Source organism: Aricia agestis, chromosome 6 (assembly GCF_905147365.1).
Source record: "Aricia agestis chromosome 6, ilAriAges1.1, whole genome shotgun sequence".
Lineage (NCBI taxonomy): Eukaryota > Metazoa > Arthropoda > Insecta > Lepidoptera > Lycaenidae > Aricia > Aricia agestis.
The window spans coordinates 4,231,969-4,256,388 of NC_056411.1; the positions used below are offsets into that span (position 1 = coordinate 4,231,969).

Consider the following 24,420-nt stretch of genomic DNA (forward strand, 5'->3'; position numbering starts at 1 on the left):
CAAACCAATTTACATCATTTGAAAATTACCCACAATTGAATCGCCGATTCGGACGTGGAATTGGAAGGGATTGGAATTAAAGGAGGCTTTATACTTTTATATGACATTGAAAGGAATCTGTCCCGACAAATCAGTGTTTAAGGAGCGCGAAAGGCAATTTCGTCTGACATGCGCGTTTTGTCCTTCTTACCTTTTTCCCTTTGCAAAAGCCAACACGCTCGTGCTAATACAGTAGTGTAAGGTGCATCTCCTCGTGTTTTGAGAAAACGGTTAAGAAATAAAGCGATTTTTCTGCTCTCAAAAACATATTCCTACAAGGGTCCTGACTTTCTGATGCCATCCTGCCGTCAGCTCCTCTTGACACACTTAGTCGTATGCCATAAATTGAACTCGCTTAACAAAGAGCCAGGTATTACACGCGTGCGTTGATATCACAGATTACAAAATACTATGTAATAATTAATATTCTTCTCTTAAGTTATCTAAAATCACACGTATGTGTGGGTGCGACGATTATTTTTTGAAGTATGGTCCCCCTACCGTGAACAGGGGTATTTTTTTTCTTTTAACTTTTTATTTTATTTTCCTTTATTATCTCCTATATTTAATTCGTGCGATTCAGGCGAACTAGTATGAAAATACTGGATATACTTCTATTGTGCTCGTAATATCACTATTTGAGACTCAAATCACAGGGAATAGCACACACGCAAGTAACGCACACAGGCGCAGCTATCCCTGGCCAGTACGTTAGTCGTCTCCGAGTAGCGGCGGCGTCTGGTCGTATTATACACTGTGGATTTCCGTGTCGTAATGTGAACTTGTATATGTGTTAGTGCACTGGATGCTAACTTTTGTGAACTTAAAGTTGGTTTAGTGTGGTGTTGTGATTAACTGTTGGTTAAATGTGAGTTGGAATTGTAACAGGTGAGTACAAAGTTAACTTTAAGTTAGAAATGTCAGGGTTAATGATGGTACTTCATTTTGAAGCTGAAATCGTCCTGAGATTAATTTGACAAAATGTTTTTCTCTGATATTAGGCGGATAAAATACATTAATGTTATATTATTTAAAAATATGGCTTAATAAAAAAATATTTATTTATAGACAGTGTAAGTTGATGTGATTGTAAAGATTATAGATATATTGTAAATCGTTATTTTTGGCAGCTTACATTATTTAGTAAAATTCAAAATACATTAGAATGCTAAAACGAATTTTATTGTAAGTTTAAATATTTATATAACATAATAAATAAATTTATTTAATTTTTAATTTTATTCCAAAATACTTCCTATCGCCCGTACTAAGAGTGATTTAATGATTCTTACCTTTAATTTAATGCAGATTTTGTCATAAAATTTCTGTCAACGCTAAACAAAAAAATGGTTTTATTAAAAGCGACCGTTTGTCTCCAAAAATCAGGAGTTCAAATTATTTTCCGACACAATTATTTTATTATTATCATCTTAATGTATGTTTGTATCACAAACATTGTTAGAAGTCTTCAAAAATATGTTTTTGCAAACAATAGATATTATATTATGTTACTCTCTTTCCGCTTTCTTTCCTTCCTTAAACAACATACTGCTTTCGAGTTCCATATATCTTGTAACATGACACATTTCGAGAAAATAAAGAACCACTCAGCGATTGAAATCCGATAGTTAGCAAATAAAGTTATGGCTTTATTATCATGGACCATGTTCAATAATTTTTATTGAATGGCCGCTTATCCAACTTTACACTATGTTGTCTTACAGATTATTAATAATTATATATATCTTATATCTTTAAACGAGCAATTCTTGTATAATATTATATATGATATACAATTGGAATATCAGAATCGGCTCCAACGATTTTCATGAAATTTAGTATATAGGGGGTTTCGGGGGCAATAAGTCGATCTAGCTAGGAATCATTTTTAGAAAAGGTCATTTGATTCGTGTTTTATCGAATACCGAGCGAAGCTCGGTCAAATAGCTAGTTCTTATTAATGTTAACTACTATTTTTATTTTATACTTATTGCATATTTTTAAAGCTACTTTAGATACCTCGCGAATTTACTAATTTTTTTAAGTTGTGCGTAGAGATTTTGTGAGATGTTTTGAAAGCTATGCTTTGCGTGGAAAACCACGAGACCGTTAAATAATACTAGATGATGTCAACTCCGTTGCGTTAAAATGCGTTTATCGCGTGGGGTACATTTTTCTGGTATAAAAAGTATCCTATGTCCTTTCCCGGGACTCAAAGTATCTCAATACCAAATTTCAGCAAAATCGGTTTAGCGGTTTGGGCGTAAAGGGGTAATAGAGACACACTGGGCTGCAGCTCAAGGAATCTAGCTCGACAACACATGGGATGTACATTTTTAATCTCCTGAAAACCCCTTGAAAGACACAATGTGCGCCGTGACTAGATGAAGGTTTTTGTACTCGAAGGAGCGAGTTTTCTTGAACTTCGAACCCATTTGTAGATCACATCAGCTTGAAAATAAAAAACATAGCCTGAGCCCTTAGCCAAGACGTCATTTTTATCACTTCTTTACACAATCGCCGATCAAAATGTATGAAATTAACATGATAGTTCAATAAAATAAAGTCGACATTCGACTTATGTCATCATCCACATAAATATCGTCCAAAGTCTATTTCGAAATAAAGTAATTTATAGGTCTGTTACTGACATTTTACTAATATTATACTGCCAAAATATGTACGCTACTTTTTGTATACCTGAATGCTGTCTTGCCTGCAAAGGTACATGCATCGGTATAAATGACTATTATTGTGATTATTTTAACAAGATTTTGATGTATATATTATGTACTGTTAGGTGTCCTTAATATAAATAAATAAATAAATGTTCGCTGTAGTCTAATATTACAACTAATTTGCTTCAACTTCAACAAAAAAACAGTGTATTCACAAAACAAAATCCCGTGCAATCGTGCATTTTCCCGCAATGTAAAGTTCTTCTTCTCCGGTTTTTTCTTTCCTTTCCCGTGGTTAGCTTAGATATCTTCACTAAATTTTATCAAAATCGGCCTAGCCAGTAAATGAAATTTTCGTGACCTAGGGAAGTCACGAAAATTTCATTTACTGGCTAGGTCATTGTGTAGTAAAGTGATACATTTGTGGCGGTACCCACAATTCGCCTAACATTCCTGCATCGCGCTATCGAAGTTTTGGAGAACGGCAAGATATATACAACGTCTGAAATGACGTCAGTGGGCTTCGGCCTGACCGAGCATAACACCTCGCTCGGTCGGAAGATCTTCCTTTGGCCGCCATGCACATATTCCCACATTGGTGACCCTCGACAGAACATCAAAATTTAGAAATATCGTAATAAGACCCAATTTCACAAACGACTGTTAAAGTAAACGCTCGAATTAGTATTACGTTGCCTCTTTCATTTTTTAAATGAATGAAAGAGATGACGTGAAAATGTAACAACTTGTTAACACTAGCGGTTAATGAAATTGGGCTTTAGACTAGCAAAACCGAACCAAAGTCAAATGAAATTATTATTTCTTAATTAATCTCGTACAAATCTATGAATATTGGATGATGGTTTAATACTTTATTACTTTGCCGTTCATTTAAAAGTAATGAATTAATTTTGACCGATTACTGCGAACTGCGTGATGAATTTCACAACTTAAATATTTTCTCACTGCTGTTATAAATGGGAAAGTATAATATACAGATGGATAGATGAAAACAGATTTAGTTGGATATAAAACTTTAAGCAATGAAATAATATAGAGGTAATAAAGTGTTTTTTGACCTTTTTTATGTTATTATCTGATCTAGGGCCTGTTTCATCACTTCCTGATCCACCAATTAACTTGACAGATCAAGTATGGAGAATCTGTCAAAAAAGTTGTGAATAGCCTATTAGGCACTTTATCAGAAAGTGGTGAAACAGGCCCTTAGTATTAAATATAATATAATATGTCGCCTACCCCTATCCTTAACTTTTTTATTATGACGTATCTTTATGAATATTTTGTAAAATTAAAAAATAAATAAGGATGCTCCCTTACAAAAACTTGTATTTTTCTATTTCCAAGTTGAGGTGTAAAGACTCAACTCTGGGAAGGGAAAGGCTAGTAATAATTATCTCCACAGCGTTGGATAAGGCCCTTAATTATCCCCATTAATCTGACCTTACACTGTCCTGACTGTCTTAATGGCTTAACGATTTTATGGACATTAAGAGGAAAAAGAATGAGTAGGAAAGATAAATATCAAAGATAAAGAAACACTCAATAAATAAAGAACCCACCACCGCTTTTTCACTTTCGGCTTTTCACAATAATTTATTTAAGTTAGAAAAAAAACTTAACTTTCACAAAGTAGCTTTGAAAGCATAGATCAGTTGCAAAGTGCAGGCTTAGGGAGTTTATTAAAAGAGAGTTGGCTTCGCAAAAGATGTTTATTAATAACTTAATAATTACTAACATACATAAGCTTTTTAGAGGAATATCTAAGAAGCTTGTTGAAGCCACCCGAGACCCCAGAGCTGGGAGCTACCTGGCACAGCGGATAGCAATTGCCATCCAACGTGGCAATGCTGTCAGCTTGCTGGGCACTCTGCCAGATGGGGACGACCTGGGAAAGTTTTTCTTTTTATAGTTTTATATTTAAAGTTTGTATATATAATATATCTGTATATTTTAGATAGTATTTTAGTGTTTAGATTTCTATCCTATAATTACTTAACCTTCCTTATATAGAAGGGGAAGGAGATTACTTTGAAAGCATACACATTCATTTGAAAGCATAGATCAAACATGATTTAAAATAACATAGATAAGTTTATTTTAAATAATTTGTTAAGACTTCTAATTTATTTCAGTTAGCGAAAGAAATAACGCTGTTATTTTTTTTATTAACGTTTTTAGCAATAATCCGTGAAATAAAACTCAAACTATAAGTAAATGAGTAAGTTACAAGTTACATAAGTTACGTTACAGCGCCACCTTCCTCCCACACTACCTATGCGTACACTCGCATGCAAGAATCTGCAAACACCACAATCACACAAGCAATAATGTTACCGGTAATAATATACCACTTTTCATGCACTTTTTCCACTTTTATTAATTAACAATTATATTTTACACGACTGGTTTCGATAAAATCGTATATCGAAACCAGATATTATTACTGTGAAACATGAATTTCCACCAAGAAGTTACGGTACATTCAATATCATATAATAATGTTACCTCTCACCACCATGCAGGTTGAAAACCTCGATGCGCGTTTCACCCCAACACCGAAGCATCCTCAGGATGTGGACTCTACGAACAACGTCCGTCAAGTCTATAACGTTATTTTTAACGACGGATTAACTTTAACACGGACGGGCACAAGTGGCTTTACGAGCAAGTTAGACAGACCATAAAATGGAAGTTTTATTGATTCAATGGCTTATGGTCAGTTCATATTTACTCGTAATGTGATGAAGTGATGCGATATTAAACAATTTTTTTTTTACTAAACAAGATTATACATTTTATTTACAAACTTGCCGCTCGCCGTGCTGGACTGCTTGTTTCACCTTTACTTGTGAAACCTTTAGTGGGCCCCTAGACGATCAATTTTATTGTGCAATATCACGTATTGTGCAATATTATTGACCGTCTAGGGTTAATATTGAAAGCGCCCGTCTGGCGCCTTTCTTCTTCTTATTTTCAAATAAATTGTTCAATAATATTGTTCAAGGATATTGCACAATAAGATTGACCGTCTAGGGGCCTACTTACACGTGAATAGAATAAAATTTAAAGTAAAATATTATATTCAGTCACAAGTATTCGAAAATTTCTTGCCTTTTTATATTCGTAGACAGGTGTCGTAGCACGGCTACGACTGCTACGTGTCGCGTAGCAACGCGCTACGCTGCATTTTACATAGCACCAAACTCCAACGCGTAGACTCATAAAATAAAAGAAATACACTAGACCAGGCCTTCCCAAACTTATTTTTACTGTGACGCCCTTGGGACTTTGCCATTTCTTTACGACGCCCCTCAACCCAGCCCCCAAAAATACTTTCTAATTTTAGAACTAGCCTACCCAACATAGGTTATCATAAAACACTATTTGGACATTTATATTGTTATAAGGAAATAATGACCAAATCAAAACACAAGCATAAAAATTAAAAAAAATATATTTATGAAAGATATTAAAGCATAGAGAAAAATAAGCATATAATTAAATCCAGCAAGGCTGGCTAATGTGAAGGATGCGCTTGCTTTTCTGAGAATAGCTTCTGAAACCGGGGATTTAGACTGCCTGGGATGTATGAAAGACATAATGGGCGAAGCGTTTACTCGATTTGGTTGTGTTGACATGCGACGCCCCTGGGATAAGGTTGCGACGCCCCGGGGCGTCGCGACGCACAGTTTGGGAAGCCCTGCACTAGACTATTTTATTTTTAAGGTTTAAAATGTGAAATAGTTAAACGTTACATTTTAAAGCGAAGTAGTATGTTTTATAGGTAAGTAACGGTGTGACTTTATTTTGTCCGGGTACTGTACGAATAATTCTTATTTAAAAAAAAATCTAGTATACCCGGATGGTATACTAGATTTTTTTAATAAAAAAAGAAGAAGAATACACGTACAATAGCCGGACAATTTTAGCTTCCCTTGAAATAAGTGCCACAAAATAAGAAGTTGTAACATAACCCAAAAACAAAGTTTTTGTAAGTAAACTGCCAAAGAATAACTACTAAACAACTATAAAGTACTTCTTTTTTGTGCAATGGATTATTTCCATAAACAATTTTTAAATTATGATATTTCAAAATGATTGTAACATTTTTCTAAAGGATAGAATTTTAATAAATTACCAAAATTTTTCAACGAATGCAGCTTTTAGGAAATATAAATTCATCTCAGAGAATTTTTAATACTTACTCGGATTCGACCAAAGAATATAAAATTTCCCGTTATTATAAAACTCACCCTCGCAACGCAAAAAATTCAAATATTTTCATACATTTAATTGAAAATAAAGTATATATTCGTATTATTTTATTATATATTTTATATATTATTATTATTATTAATATAAAAAAAGTTTTTTTTTATCGATATGATATGTTTTGCTTTTTCTTTGTTTTTCGTAGATGTACTTTATTTATTGCACTAGAAGTTTTTGTATAAATTCGTCAATCGTATTTAACACCTCCATCGTGGATATCGCAGACACAATAGATTTTCAGTTGTTATGCGGCAGCTCGCTGCTGTTTGGGGATTGATGGTTTAAACCGTACATTATAAAGTGACAAAAACTCCTTGGGACATACACACATACAGATAATTCAATATTAGTATATGACGTATTAATATGTTTATCGATGTACAATTCATTTCTCAGTAAGAGAATAATACTACATCAAAGTCAAGAACTTACGACTCAAATTTTATTCTCCATCTTTTTTGTTGAGTCAGTAATCTGTACGGATTCTCGACATGAGGCTGTGCCGATAGGCATTTTTTATCAGTACTAGTATCCATATAAATGTAGCTTTGAAATTATGTATGGTTCTGTTGATTTTTTGTGGTACACCTGTTTATCCTTCTATCCACCTGTTTTGATTGTCCATTTGTTTGTCCTCTCATCTGTCAAGGCGCCCAAAATGGGCGTCGTCGTAATTACGACCTAATATAAATAAACAATAAATGAATAAAAAATAAATAAACGTAAATAATAAAACAGAGATGCAAATAAAAGCCGCCAACACATTAGTATGAGCGGATATTTCAAGTGTAAACATAAATCATTTTTTGTAATGATTTTTAATGTGAGTGAATACAAAATAAATTTTGAGTGCATACTTCCGACTCGGACGATTTAGAATGAAGATGATCTACTGTTATACGTTTTTTTTTATGAAATAAGGGGGCAAACGAGCAAACGGGTCACCTGATGGAAAGCAACTTCCGTCGCCCATCGACACTCGCAGCATCAGAAGAGCTGCAAGTGCGTTGCCGGCCTTTTAAGAGGGAATAGGGTAATAGCGGAGGATAGGGAAGGGAAGGGAAGGGAATAGTTGGGGGTAGGGAAGGGAATAGGGTAGGGGTTAGGGGATTGGGCCTCCGGTAAACTCACTCACTCGGCGAAACACAGCGCAAGCGCTGTTTCACGCCGGTTTTCTGTGAGAGCGTGGTATTTATCTGGTCGAGCCGGCCCATTCATGCCGAAGCATGGCTCTCCCACGTATAGTTACGTATATAAGTTATCTCCACTGTGGCATCTACGACGCTACACGCACGACGTAGCTTCGTAGACGTGGTACGCAACATGTCTACGAGTAGTATTTAGAGAATAGACAGAACTAATAAAGGAGTACCTCGATTTCTAACAAACGGGCATTATACGCGAGTTGGGCGCTAATGTCATTTTCAACATGACGTTTCATCATAATGCTTAGTATAAGCTATGTCCACACTATGCACTTTCATCTTCTTTCATTCAACTTTTGTCTTGGCGCATTCAATAATGCGTCAACGAACGCAACGCCAACATTGTCATTTTTGTTCAGTTGCAGTGTCTGTCAGATTATTGTTATAATATGTGCGACGAGTACATTTTACTGGGTGGAATATATTATGCGACTTATTTAGTTATAAGAAATACCAGAAAAAAAAGAACCAAGCGAAAGTTTTGGATACAGTCAAAGCGCATACGTGGCGGGCATGCCTTACGTGCGCTGTTGACTGCGCTATAACGCATGCCCTTGATGAACAAAAAAAGGCACAGTGTGGACATAGCTAATAAGCTTTGTCCACGCTGTGCCTTTTTTTGTTCATCAAGGTTACTGTTGTATTTTATTTTATTCTATGTTACTAATAAGTAACGCATTAGTAACACGCGTGCCGGCCGTTATGACATACTACGTCAAACGTATCGAGATCTCTTCTGAGTCCGCCTACTCGTAAGTTTTGTTTACCGTGGTATTCGAAAGTATCGAATTGTCACTTATGCGACACTATTTGTTTAGGCTGCGCGCACACCAAAGTGATGTCAATCTCGAAAATTGAGTGAGTGTTACGCATTTTACCGTATACCGCATTTTACCGTATACATATTTATTTTTTCGTTAACTCCTAACGTTAGACGTGAGTTTCGTCACAGTCAGAGTCTGACAGTCAGTTTGGTGTGATTGCAACCTTATTGCATTAAAATAACACCAAAATTATGAATTCACTAAAATAATTTTTACATTTAATATTCATATTCTGGAAATGATGTCACGTACAAAAGTTACTGTGCTTCAGGTACAAGTGGGCTCATTGTATCGAGCTCGTGGCATTTGGATTTATTTCACTTTTTATTCAAACCATGTAGAGGTTCATTTTTCTTTTATTTTAAGATGGCCGCAAACGCAGGTTTTCCGTATTCGATTTTCGAATTCGTTTTCTGTATTCAGAATTCCGTGAGACTAGCGCAAACGTTCGATTTATTCACGCGCGATCGATATCTAAAATTAAATTAAAAAAAAATCCATTTTCAATTTGTAAACTTGTTGTCAACAGACTTCAACCCATCTTAAACCATAAATAAAAGAGTATAATTCGTATGTATAGGCTTGTCACTCAAAAATCTGTCATTTTTCCTAGTAGTAGTGTCGTAGTGCGTGTAACGTTTTATTTGTTAAAAATATATACGATAAAAGCATAATTTTAAAATAATATTAGCTCGATGCACTCCTTTACCATATAAACTATAACTGTGCGAAATTTCATGCACCTACGTTTCCCCATTTTTCGTAAAAAGGGTTACAAAGTTTTTCTCTCACGTATTAATATATAGATTCCGTACGTAGATAAACAAACGTGTGCGGCAGTTAATGTATTTTCTAGATTCCATGTATTCTGATTTGCGAATACAGAAAATTCGGATTCGGAAATCGTATATGGAATACATAATATATGTATGCGGCCGGCCTTAAATGCCCATGACTGACGTCGATTGAGCATACTGTATAGCTTACAATCATGGTCAACCATAATGGTCACGGAGTGGAGCCTTTAACAGTTCTGACCACTTGTCTACGGATCTTTACTGATATACGAGTACAATAGAATATTAGCCCATTTTGAAACGGCAACGTACAAAAAATTCGTGCTTCACTTTTCATATTAATATATATATTAAAAAGTTATTGTCCTATTGTGTAGGCACTAGGCAGGAAATTGAAAAAACACAATACAAATCCTGTCCGGTCATTCTGACGTTTTTCATCCGGATGTGTACCGGTTCAATAGAACCGGGTACGGGGTGCTACATCAAGTGACCTGGTTGGTATCAAAACAATCTATCGGGATTGATGGCTAAATACTCTGGCGTAATCTGTTCTGTACCTTGAGCACTGAACAGTGATTAGTTTTTGGTATGTTCTTATATTATTTTATGAACATTTTGTTGTAATACCACTTGTTGATAACGGAGGTGGCAATTGAAAAACCTAAGAATATAAGAAAATTTGAATCTAAGTAATTATTCTACTGTAATAAAAACACAAAAATAACATCATTTTTGAATTGGGTCACTTTAATTCTGAATGTACGATAAGTTTTCCGATGCATTGCAAATATAACACCAATAAGGTATAATTTAAGTACAAGTTTGATAATAAGCCAGATTAAAGAAAACAAAAGATTTTATTAATACAAAAACAAACCTGTTTTTGTATTAATAAAATCTTTTGTTTTCTTTAATCTGATACTTGCAATATCAACCAATATACTAAGGGCGATGCCACATTGCACTATGATGCTTTACCGCTGTGGTTTCCGACGTTTTACATAATTTTATATTTTACTATGATGACGCCCGCAACTCCTATGCGCTAAAACTCGTTTATCGCGCGGGGACCATACATTTTTCCGGGATAAAAAGTATCCTATGTCCTTTCCCGGGACTCAAAGTATCTCCATGCCAAATTTCAGCAAAATCGGTTCAGCGGTTTAGGCGTGAAGAGGTAACAGACAGACAGACAGACAGACAGACAGACAGACAGACGGACAGACAGACAGACACACTTTCGCATTTATAATATTAAGTATGGAAGTATGGATGGATGATATTATGCTAAATTGATGCGTCGTCGTCGTCGTCGTCGTTAGACGTGGCATTTTGATAGAGCTATCTACTAACATTTTTTTTTCGTTGGGGAAATGCTTTTACGCCTTCGCGGCAGTCTGGGGAGGACCACCGGGGTGGGTCTCCCCGGGGGCGGAGGGCCGCGCCCGGGCATACCCACTAAAACCCCAACGGTGTTCCTGCTCTTCCGCTTAAGGCAGAGCCACGGGATACGCGGAATACACGACCGCGACATAGAGCTACGGACCTTAAAGTTATAGTAAACGACGTAGTCTGACCAAATTAAGTAGTTTCTCCAACAGCCTATGAATAAATTTTTCTACGCTTCATACTGCCAAAACATTAAACTGAAATCTGCAGATTCATCAAAAAAACATAAAACGGTAAAATCACGTGCCATACATAAATCGTACTACTCTTAAAACAGTGAGAAAGTATCCGAGCGGGGTATATTCTAGACCGTATGTTACTCCGACAGTGGATGACAAATTACACCGCGTTCAGACTAATTCTACCTCTGACAGGCTCTTAATACTGACGACATACCAACCATTCAACCACCGTAGAAACTCCGAGGAGAAACTAAGAAAGAATTGCGGACCTATATATTTACTTACAACTGACTTATTCTTTCACAGTAATAGTTCAAATGCCAATTTCGGTGTCTTTAAAACCGAGTGCCCAAGTGTATGCACAATTTTTTTTTGCTCTCGGAACCCAGTGGGAACGACTTGTCTAGCGAAAGATGCACAAGACTTCATATTATAATCACAATATTTTTAGTGTCATAAAAGCGACCTTAGCCGTCGAGAAGGACCTTCTTTTTTATGAAATAAGGGGGCAAAGGCGCAAACGAGTCACCTGATGGAAAGCAACTTCCATCGCCCATTCGTCCATGGACACTCGCACCATCAGAAGAGCTGCAGGTGCGTTGCTGGCCTTTTAAGAGGAAATAGGGTAATAGAGGAGGGTAGGGATGGGAAGGGAAGGGAATAGGGTAGGGAAGGGAATAGGGTAGGGGATTGGGCCTCCGGTAAACTCACTCACTCGGCGAAACACAGAGCGAGCGCTGTTTCACGCCGGTTTTCTGTGAGAACGTGACATTTCTCCGGTCGAGCCGGCCCATTCGTGCCGAAGCATGGCTCTCCCACGTATCACCTTAAAAGTCGAGAGCCAAGCATCAAATATATACAGTTGTTTTTCGATAGTAACTAAAATGTCGATCTTAAAACGCACCGTTATTTAAGTGTAAGCTGACCTTTAGTCTAGTCTCTAGTTTATAAATGACGCGGTTAAGCTCTCTAGTTCTTAGCCCCAACAACGGAGAGGCTTATGTCAGTCACGGCTAATCCCGCTTATGAGTACATTTTGTTTCAAGTTTATTTAAGGGATGCAGGTTGTAAATTAAATACGGTTTACCCTCAGACAGGGGTTGGACGGGGGTTGCGGTTTTATTTTCACTTTTTAAGACACCTCCTTGTGACACGAGTGCTTATATGTTAATTTATTTCACGGGTTGAAATATGTTCGTTACAGCTGTGCACAAACATTTTATGATTTTTGGAAGTAATTTGAAATTGAGGGCATTTTTTCCCCGAAAACTGAGGAGTGTTATGAGTTTGTCGCGTCGGTGTATTGTTTGTTTGTCTGTCCGTAGCATTGTAGAATCGAAATGAGTGGACCGAGGGATCGAGTGTTCTTAACACTTCTTAGTTTATCAATGATCAATGAGCGGATGATGATAATTAAAAATCATACTTTGTTTTTGTATTTTTTTATCACTTCGAGAAGCTTGTAGTAAAGTTAATCCTTGGTTAAATGTTAATGTCTTTTTGGTTATGAATAAAACAGGAAGTATGATATTTTAAAGACGGTAATTTTGTCCTTAAAATAATATTATACTTCCTGTTTTCTATACTAATATTCATCCATACTAATATTATAAATGCGAAAGTGTGTCTGTCTGTCTGTAACCTCTTCACACCCATACCGCTGAACCGATTTTGCTGAAATTTGGTATGGAGATACTGTGAGTTCCGAGTAAGGACATATAGGAATACTTTTTATTCCTGAAAAGTGTACGCTTCCCGCGCGATAAACGAATTTTGGCGCAACAGAGTTGCGGGCGACATCTAGTAACTCATATTTCTAACGAGAGTAATCATAAAAACATCGTTCATTACTACGAAAATATCATAGCCTAGGAAGCAAAGTACAATAGTTTTAGGAATTAATATTGTGAAAATACCTCTGCTGGCATAGGGATTTGAAATAAGAGCGAAAAAGGAATAAAGAAAATGAATTTGGAGCCTGGATTACGGCTGCGCGGCCCGATATTATAGAAACTATTTTATACTTTTAATTTCGTTGTGACCAACAAAGTAAACATAATATTTTCACAGATTTATATAAAATTGAATGGAAACAAAATTTGTGGTGTGTTCCGTACCCAAAGGGTAAAAACAGGACCCTATCACCTTAGTAACTTCGTTGTCTGTCCGTCTGTCTGTCTCTAGGCTGTATCTCTAGAACCACTATAGCTAGACTTCTGAAATTTTCACAGATTGTGTATATCTGTTGCCGATATAACAACAAAAATAATATTAATATTAAAGGGGGGCTCCCATACAAAAGTCACAATTTTTGGCCTATTTTTGCTCTATAACGGTACGGAACACTTCGTGCGCGAGTCCAACACGCACTTGGCCGATTATTTTTTATTTCCGTCGGGGCAGCGTAGGGATGATTAAAATTATATTTTTACTATATGACATCTGCATTCTGCAGTTCCGTTACGCCAAAATTCGTTTATCGGGCGGGAATCGTACATTTTGCGGGATTAAAAGCATTTTATGTCCTTTCCCGGGATTCAAAGTATGTCCCTACCCATTTTTAGCAAAATAGATTCAGAGTTATGGGTGTAAAAAGGTAAGATAGACAGACAGATACACTTTAGGATTTATAATAATTTAAGTTCTTGTTAAGGATAGTTTTTATTGCGGAAAAATGCACGGTTCCTAAGCACCAATGTGACGGAACTGTGCATTTTATTGTCGTGTGGTACCGGCATAATACTTCACTTTATAAGAATACCTTTTGTTTCGAATACAAAGATTGTATCATGTTTCACGTTGGATCGCAGACAACGCTTTATTTATAGCGTGCGCTGGAACACGCTTCAAGAACCATATAACTTGGGATGTTGAGATATAAATGTATACCTTTACATGGTAGAGATACTGTAAGAACGAGAAAGAAATCCATACTTATATTAAAAATGTGAAAGTGTCTGATACCGCTACACGTCGAAACCGCTTTTTTTATGAAATAAGGCGGCAAACGAGCAAACGGATCACCTTATGGAAAGCAAATTCCGTCGCCCATGCCCATTGCAGGTGCGTTGCCTGCCTTTTAAGAGGGAAGAGAATAATAGAGGAGGGTAGGGAAGGGAATAGGGTAGGGATTGGAATTCGATTTGAGCAAAAACACGATATCTTAAAATTTTATCGATAGAAAAAAATCACCAAGATGCATCTAATTTTCACGAATTTTTCATTGATTGCCATAACCGTACATTGAACTAAGTTAATATTTTAACACATTGTATAAAATTCTATCATTGTGAGATCGACCTAGCGGATTTTTAAAATGTTGTATATTTATCGAGTTATTGAGAAACAACTAATTTGGCTTTAAGTCCGCGTCGTTCTATTTCACCTGCCATATGAAAGACGGGCGTTAGTGTGAAGAAAGAAGGACGATGTTTGATTTTTAGGGTTAGTCGCCCTCTTAAGCTACTTTCATAGAGCGATTTTGGTAAAGTGATACTTAAATTCCGCAAGTATATACAAATATGTTATACTTTAAAGAACTTGCACCCTGCATGTACTTTAAAGTTTAAAGAACAAGTGCAAGTTGCAGGCACCAACTAGTAAATAGTACACTAAAATATTTATCTGATTTCTTAACAACTATCGTAAAACATATTTAAATGTAGATATTAGACAGACTACTACATCCATAGTTTTTGTCATTACAAAATAATACAAGTCACGAAGATTTCTCTTACTTACGAGTACTAAATATCTGTCCCTCTACTAGTTTATGCAATTTATAATTTTGCTGAAAACAAAGTTCTAAGCAGAAACATGAAATGCTTGCGTGTTTAACTCACAAGTTACTATAGTTAGTAAGTCAAACATACCTTACAACTCACCGCTAACTGTGGATAAATAACTAAAATTACATAATATTATGAAACTTCAGGCAAATTATATGGTTAAAACCGTGCTGCAAACTTGTATTGCAGTTTAAGACAAAAATAGTTTTTATAAATTCAAATAATACTCACTGACCGCCAAGAAAAACCTTCTTCTCAAGGGAATGCAAATCGCGATGAAAATCAGTGTTAAAAAATGTATTTTTCTTTGCAATGTATAAAAATTAAAATTAATTTTCACCTAAAATTAACTTTCTGCCTTAAATCTAACAAACCATACTAATATTATAAATGCGAAAGTCTGTCTGTCTGTCTGTCTGTTACCTCTTCACGCTCGAACCGCTCAACCGATTTTGCTGAAATTTGCAATGGAGATACTTTAAGTCCCGAGAAAGGACATAGGATACTTTTTATCCCGGAAAAATGTACGGTTCCCACGCGATAAACAAATTTTGGCGCAACGGAGTTGCGGGCATCGTCTAGTAATAATATATTACGTGCAAAGAGTCGCGAGTCGAAGAAAAACAACCAAATTAACCTATAGACGAAGCAACGCGAAAACTATCTACAACTTGTCTGACAGATAGAGTATGGCCTATCCGTCAGATAAGTTGTGGATAGCCTATCCGACACATATTAGTAAGTCGTGAAACATCCCCTTTAAAATCAATAGAATTCAAAGCAATTTGCGCTAAATGTGAGGTCGTCGTTATTTTGATCTCATATCTTTATGGGCCAATAAAATGTAACTTCACATAAGCAATTTAATCCGCACTTTCGTGGACCTTCTATTCATAATAAACGGGATTAATCTTTTAGGCGATTTTATTGGAGTATCGTCACCGTAAACAATGCTGGCCAATATCGATATTTATTGTGATATCCATCCATCCAGCCATCCATATATTTGGACATTTGGACTTTAATTATTATAACTGCGAAAGTTTATCTGTTTGTTACTTCTTCACGCCTAAACCGTTGAACTGATTTTATGAGTCCTGGGAAAGGACATAGGATACTTTTCATCCCGGAAAAACAAACGGCAACGAAGCACGAGCTTTTTATCGAGCACGTAGTATTGCTCAATTTTGTATGGCGATAGCCAATAGCATTTGAGGCATAGGAAATTTGATCCCCTATTTGCTCTAATTATGTAAATAATAAAACCACAAAATAAGTACGGGATGCTAACGCTTTTCCAGCAATTAGGCCTAGCTAATTTTACCCCCGAAACCCGCCACAAAGTAAACTTCATGGAAATAAGTTCCGAGATTTTCTTATCGAGTTTTGCTTGTTTAAAGCATAATAATAATGATTCTTAAAATAAGTTATTACCTACAACAGGTAACGTTTATAAGAGAGTATTCATTTTCAATGTATTGCGCAAAATATTGAATTCTTAGTATTTCCAGTTGGTATTACAAATCTATATAAAAAAAAATGAATCATCAATTCTATTAGTCTCGATACAACTCGAGAATGGCTAAACCGATTTTGCTAATTTTAGTCCTAAAATAACCGTGGAAGTCCAGGGAAGGCTTATTTAAGTGACATGAGGTTCACCGGGACATCTTGTATTTAATAAAACATAGTAAGTACACAACCTTTTCAAAGATCAATGGTAATTAATTATTCTTAATTTCTTTAAGCTTTAAGTTATTCGGTATTGTGAAAGTGACCTGAGTGAGTGAATATAATAAAACTATGATTTATACAGTATTTTCAGAGCGAAGTAACCACTCTTCAAATACTGTAGTGCCTGGGACAATATTTTTAAAATGCCTGTATGGTTGCCCAAGCACATACGGCATTCTCGCAACATAGTCGGCCTAGTCCAGAGGAAAGAACTAGTCAATACGTCTGGGACCAACTATGTGCGGATTCCTTACGATGTTTTCCTTTACCGTACGAGCGTCCGTATTGTTTACTTGAGATCAGAAAATGTCTCATTGGTACACGCCTCCACCCGAGATCGAACCTGCACCCTCTGCAAGTGCGAACCAAAGGTCTACCCAATAGGCCACAGACGCTCAAAACATTATAATATAATATATTATAATAACAACCTACATAAATATTCGATCGACCCGACATGAGTAATTCATGGCGCTGTAATATCGGGATAGTTTGGTTTATAATGCATAGCGAGCTCCGACATATTTTGTCGCCTTTTATTCTTATTATTTCTCTCATTTCAGTATGCGTCGCGCACAAGTTTGTGATCGTTCAGAGAATCTAGAGGGGCTAATTATTATTGGTGTATGTGTCACACCTGTTAAGCATTTGTGTGCCCGTACTCAATTGGGTAAGGTGGCGGTAAATTTCGCCACGATTAAACTACCATGGTCTTAACCTAAAGCTTAGTCCCTTTCGAAAAAAAAGGTGGTAAATTTTTTAAGTTTTTTGTTAAGTGATGAATGAAGCCTTGTTCTAAATGATCTAAATAACATTACTGCGTTCATAACTCGATACATTTTTTTGTAGGATGATACAAAAATGCTTAATAACGTCCAATTACCTCATCTCTAACATTTATATCATCTATCAGACATCAGCTACCAATAGCTCGCTCTGTGTGAGCTTACCAGCCCTTAAATAGATCTAAATCAAAGTCGCTAGTTTTATTTAAGCTATAAAGGTATAAGTTCGGGATCAATTTCGAATCAAATCTTTTATAAAATAATATGCAAGTCATACATTACAACATAGAGCCTCCGATTTAGATAAAGGTTAAAGGAGGTTGTACATTCGGCCGTTGAAATAAATGGATTGTAATTTTAATGATGGGCTTACGCTTTAAAAACACGTTTAACTGATTTCTCTAATTTTGTCAAAACTAAAGATGCCTTGAAAAATTTTGAAAATGGGACGAGGAATATTAAATCTATGCTAACTATTTATAGGCGTGACAGCTAGTTCCATGTAATTATAATACTTAAATAACTTTTCGTGAATCTAATTAGTGACTATTTTATGACGTGACATTAATACGTGTCAAGTAACTTTAGACAACTGTAGTTATGGTCTACCGACGACTATAATCAACTTGTTCCAAGATAATATATAGCTTTGTTTACTTGATACTCCGTCCGGCAAAAAATTGTATTTTTTCCTCTTATTTTTCACCAGATAACCGTTTTGACGGGCCCGATAATAATAATCGGCCAATTAGGAATCGGAATTTTTTTATTGGGGCCCCCATTTTTATTTTATTTTAATATTATTATTAAATTTTAAAGAACATATAAAACTAAGGATTTTGTGAAAAATTCAAGCACCTACCAGTTGCCATTATTGATAATATTATACCTTTTAAATTTTTTAAAATTTTTTTTAGCGGCAACAGATAAACATAATTTGTGAAATTTTTAACTCTCTTACATTTACAGTTTTTTAGTTACCTGAAGACAGACAGACAGACGGACAGACAAAGGTCTTAGTAATAGGGTCCCGTTTTTACCTTTCTAAAAATGACGCAGCAGGCGTGTATTCTTTTCCTAGAAATTATTATATTTCTATGAAAAGAAGACACGCCTGCTTACATATTTTTATTTTTAGCTAAGAATCTCAAAGATACCTGTAATAAGAAAGACCAATGCCATCTATTTTCATGCCTTCGTGGTCCAGTGGCTTAAAGCTTGGCTCCAATTTTGAGGTTATGGGTGTGTCTACAGTGGAAAAGTTTTGTTTCGTTGCATAGAGAGACACGATTTTCCGATACTAAAGATGACGCACGCGTAGGATGGGAATTGGGCATGCAAGAACTCTCCCTTGCTCTTGTCGAGGTCCCTGGTCGTGCAGAAAAAGAGACCCTTATTGTATTGCGCACACTCATGAGCACGTACCACTTCTTAGTAGTACCGAAGCTGCTGCGGAAAGCATTACAATATTAAGATGAATATAATGTATAGATACTCGTTATTGTCTCTATGTTTTGTATTAATTTGAGTTATAGTCATTATTATATTATAATATGTAGCTGTAAGTTTTCCAAGGAAAAGAAAAGAAATAAAATATAGAAACGAGCCTCTCAACATCTCATGCTAAAATCCGTCAAGCCATCCTCCTAGCTTTATCGCTGCCATTCCCACATAAGTTTATGTAACACGGAGCGGCCATATTTTTTACTCCTTATCATTTTCGTTCCGCATTTATATCGTTTTATTTCATTTTTAGGGTACATGCCCAAGGGGAAAAACGGGTGCCTATTACGATACTAATACGTGCTTAGTATTTAGTATTTAGTAATAGTTTTAGAATATATATGTTAGTCTGTAAGATATATATCTCTGTGGCTCAGTGGTGAGCGCATTGGTAGCTCAAGCCGGGGGTCGCGGGTTCGAATCCCGCCAACGGAACAAAAAGTTTTCAAAGTTCCTGGGTCATGGATGTGTATTAAATATGTGTATCATAATAAAAATCTTAAATGTATGTATAGAATAAAAGTATTAAATATATTTCCGTTGTCTGGTACCCGTAACACAAGTCCTTCAGGTACTTACCACGGGGCCAGACTGACGTGGTGTGAAGCGTCCATAAATATTATTATTATATATAATATGGGCCAAGATTCCTGCAATAAATGGTTAAATAAATAAATTACTAAGACTTCGCTATCAGACCATCTGTCTATCAACAGGCTGCATCTAAAAAGCCGCAATAGGTAGACAGTTGAAATTTATAAAATTATGTATATATCTATGTTGCGGCTGTAACAGCAAATAGGTAGTAAAATTTATTTTTAGTATGATAGTATTTAAGAGCATCAGCTCGTACAAAAAACGCCATTATTTGCCTATTTTTACTCGATATCAATTAATAATCGTTTATATCTAGTCAATCGTACGGAACCCTTTGTGCACGAGTCCGACTCGCACTTGGCCCATTTTTATAAGCCAGTGCTCGTCTTGAATAACGTTCTTATCATCGAAATCCTGGATTTATGCCTTCATCTGAAACGAGTGTATGTTCAATACAGTTCTGGAGCCAATCTACAAATGTATTTTTATTAATTGGATCCTATTGAAGACTCAATAATATATTTCGTTACAAAAGTAATATTTCTATTATGAAAAATGTTCTCCTCGTCCGAATGATTATTGAGATTAGAGACTAGTATAAGTAAAGATTTAACCAAGCAACATTATAAGATATGTTGCACGCTACTTCGTTGGCGTGGAATTTCTTTTTTTGCGATGGACCCGTACATTTTTCCACGATAAAAACTATCCAGTAAAAAAATTAAAAACTAGAATATAACCTAATATAGGTAACTGTTTGAGTGTAAAAAGTGGCAGCTGGATATTTACTTAGTATAAACTAGATCGAGAATTAGACGCCCGCAACTCCAAAATATGTTTGTCGCGCGGGAACCCTTCATTTTTTCTAGAAAAAATGTATCCTGTGTCCTTTCCCAGGACTCAAAGTATCTCCATACCAAATTTCAGTAAAATCAGTTCCGCGGTTTGGGCGTGAAAAGGTAAATAAACCGACACACATTTCGCATTTATAATATTAGTATAGTTAGTATTGTTTATACAAAGTCTGAAATCAAAATCGAGATACTGCAATCAACTGTTTACGTCTACTGTATAATTTGAATACATTACGAAATCAGAAACTGTTTGTTTTCATTTAGTAAAATCATAGCAATGACAGCGCATTTGTAATTCAATGAGCTTGATCAGCCTATTCCTAAACTTTGGCAGCCTAGCTTTGTGGATGTGATTGCGAATATTTGCTCGTGATATTCGAATATTCACTGTTTTATTATTCAAATAGTGCTTGAAATCATAAAAAACCAAAGACGTGAAAAAAAATAATGCATTGTAATTATTGTCTTTGCCTACATTTAGTCACGCCTAATCAAATCAAATAAAAAAATATGAACCAAAAAATCGCAATAGTAACGGTAATATTCGAATTTTTTCTAACGATATTCGAATTATTCGTATATTCGATTGTAAGTCAGTTGGAATACGCAATTGGATATTAATTTTATAAGGCATCGTTTTGCATGTTGGCACAATCCGGTCAAAGACATTTCGTTCAGTGTTTATGTACCTACCTAGTTTGGCTATAGCATTCATCATCAGTGTTTTGTGTAATGTGTATGCTCTAGATCACATTTTGAACAAATTTTAGGTTAGGTTAGGTTAGTAGTACTTTAGGTACTTTCAATCAAAATTACTTAATTAATAATATAGTATAATATTATTAATTATGTAATTTTGATTGAAAGTACCTAAAGTTTGTAAATTTAATCATATAAATTAAAATAAGATAATAATGGCACTGACTGTGGGACGTTCAACTTTACATAATCGATTGTTAACGTTTTCATTATTTTAATTTTGTTGTAGTATGGCTCTCCCACGTGACACGTCACGTTGATACGTTATTATTTAAATTGTGGCTCTTTCAGAATTCTCTTAAAATTCAATTTATCTACTCACTTTTGGAGACGGTACCAGTCAACTGATAAATATGATCAAAAATTCTATATCAAGGATTTTAGCAATTTTTGGGATATTAGCAATAAAAAAAAGGAATTTTGAAAATCGGACCACTAACGGCGTAAAACTTCCTCCGTTTTGAAAGTCAGTTTTTTAAATTTATATGAAACTTTTTCTCGCACATAACAATACCAATACGAATTTGATAAATTTATTTTTTATCAAAGTCGTATTGGTATTGTGATTCATTAAAGGCCGGCAACGCACCTGCATCTCTTCTGATGTTGCGAATGTCCATAGGCGACGGTAGTTGCTTTCCAACAGGTGACCCGTTTGCTCGTTTGCCCCCTTATTTCATAAAAAAGTGATGTAGAATAATTAGTATTATTATCAGTATTAATATTGATTCTTATTGGTCGCGCATCGAAATCTTTCTTGGTCGGGTTATATTATGTCCATGCAATGGTCTGTTTGCTGAGCTTGAGCTCTGTATTTGGTCAGGTTATATCAAGATATAACCTGACCAAATACAGTCATAGCTCCGCCATCTGCATATAAAATGAAAAAAATATACGTATAGATGGAAATTAGATAATAATATGTATGTAATTTACATTCATAATGAATACGTTTGCACTTTCATTCAACAGTAAATTATACAGAATCAGTTTAATAATTTAGTTTAATTAAATGTGCAATAAAGATACGAGCGAAAATTATTATTGGATTTTGTATTTATTTATTGATATAATCTCCATATGTATGAATCAACAGAATATTGCTAGTGAATTGATAAAAAGCCATTGGATCAAACAAAAAATGAACCTGCATTGTTGCTTGTAAAGAGAAGAATTTGTCAAAATAAGTATACATCATACAGCATGTAACAAAACAAAGCGATACTTTAGGGTGTGCCTTTTACGTAAAAGTTTACTGTTAAGTGCCTGATAGACGTACGAACTTAAATTACGCGGGTTTTATGTTCGCGAACTAAGAGTCAATTCAGACGCTCAACGCGACGCGTAGATGCATTTCTAAATTAGTATGGATTTGACAGATTCGCAAGACGTCTCACGCTGACGACATCTGTCAAATCCATACAAATTTAACACTAATAAAACACAATTTTTCGTGCACTTTTTCTACTATATTAAGATATTATTACAACTTTTAACAAATTACAGGACCGGTTTCGAAATAAATCATCATCACCCACCCACCACCCTGATGATTATTAGTGTTCAATATGAATTTCCACCAAGAATCAACAGTACAATCAATTACATACATACAAATTAAGGTCGCGTCGCGTCGCGCCTCGCCTCGTCACGTTGCGGTCTGAATTGACCTTTACTCGGCTCGCGTCGGTGACACACGAGAATCGCTCACACTGGATTACAATGCCCCCAGTCCCCAGGCTCGCGGCTCGTGGCCCGCGGCTCGCGGCTCTTTGCTGACACACAGCCCATAGGCGATTAAGATCGTCGAGCCATAAGTCCGCGTACTTACTCGCACGTCTGTCACCCCCTTTTAAAGTAGCATCGCTGAAAGAGTAACTTTTTTAAAATACTGTATGAGCTAAAGTGACTCTTTCAGCGCTGCTACTTTTATGGTGAACTCTATAATAAAAGGGACACACCTTAAAGTATCAATCACTTTATTTTGTTACACCCTTGAAATCTTTATAAAATATTGATAAACAGACGATAAAACATACGACGATACGACCGCTAATCTTTATTACCATGCGATTCAACTTTTTATTTGCAATTAAATTTAGATTTTCCAAAGCGAGGTTATAATCTAACAATAGAAAAAACAAATCGTGAAGTAAATATTGTTCATGATATTCTTTTGCGTTTATAGTGCGGGAATCGTACATTTTTCCAGGAAACTATATTATATCCAGTGGTATTGGCTAGTGGCGATTGTCCATGCAACTGGTTTCCATTATTGGATTCATGCGCACATTTTGTTGTTGATTTCATTTAAATTATCTGCTGTTGCACAAAACTTTAAAGACTGGAGCACTCTGCAAAGTAAAAAATAAACACTACAAAGTTGTTTTATTATTTAGGTAAAAATTTGTAAGGAATTTTGTGAAACTATACTTTATAGTTTTAGTTAGTACCCTAAGGTTAGCGTCGCTTAAATCTTTCTGTTCTAAAAAGTTTGTAAAATTGCAGGGAGATAAAAAAATCTCCATAATATAGATTCAAATATTTACTTTCACCTATGAATTAATATTGTTAATTGTGAAAGCAAATATTTGAATATCACGCCACTTTTCCCTGTCAAACTTCGTTTATTTAGTGAATTTATATCGTAAAAGCACAATAGACATAAGGACCAGTAGTTCGACTGCAAAGAGACGGACAGGTTTCAATATCTGTCAAATTCGTCGGGTTTCACTAGGATTATGAACGGAATGTGCCTCGCGCTGGCTGATATAATTTATTTTTAAATATTTAAAATAAAGATTTCAAAATTGGATTCTGTCAATTTTAATCGCATGTGCCAAAACACAAACAACAATACGACTAAAGAGGAACACGTCCACCGAATATGTCATAGTTTTAAATTCGTAGGTAACAATTTAACAACCCTA

The 24,420-nt window shown here is 35.5% G+C and overlaps 1 protein-coding gene across 3 annotated transcripts in view; it reads left to right on the forward strand.

The window, feature by feature from the left end:
• Positions 1–772: 772 nt before the first annotated feature.
• The window catches only part of LOC121727867 (zwei Ig domain protein zig-8-like), a 191,217-nt gene continuing 167,569 nt past the window's right edge, over positions 773–24,420 (forward strand). For all 3 annotated transcript variants that reach the window (XM_042115908.1, XM_042115907.1, XM_042115906.1), the window contains exon 1: positions 773–927. The gene's annotated coding sequence lies outside the window, so the exon portion shown is untranslated. The remainder of the gene's footprint in view (positions 928–24,420) is intronic.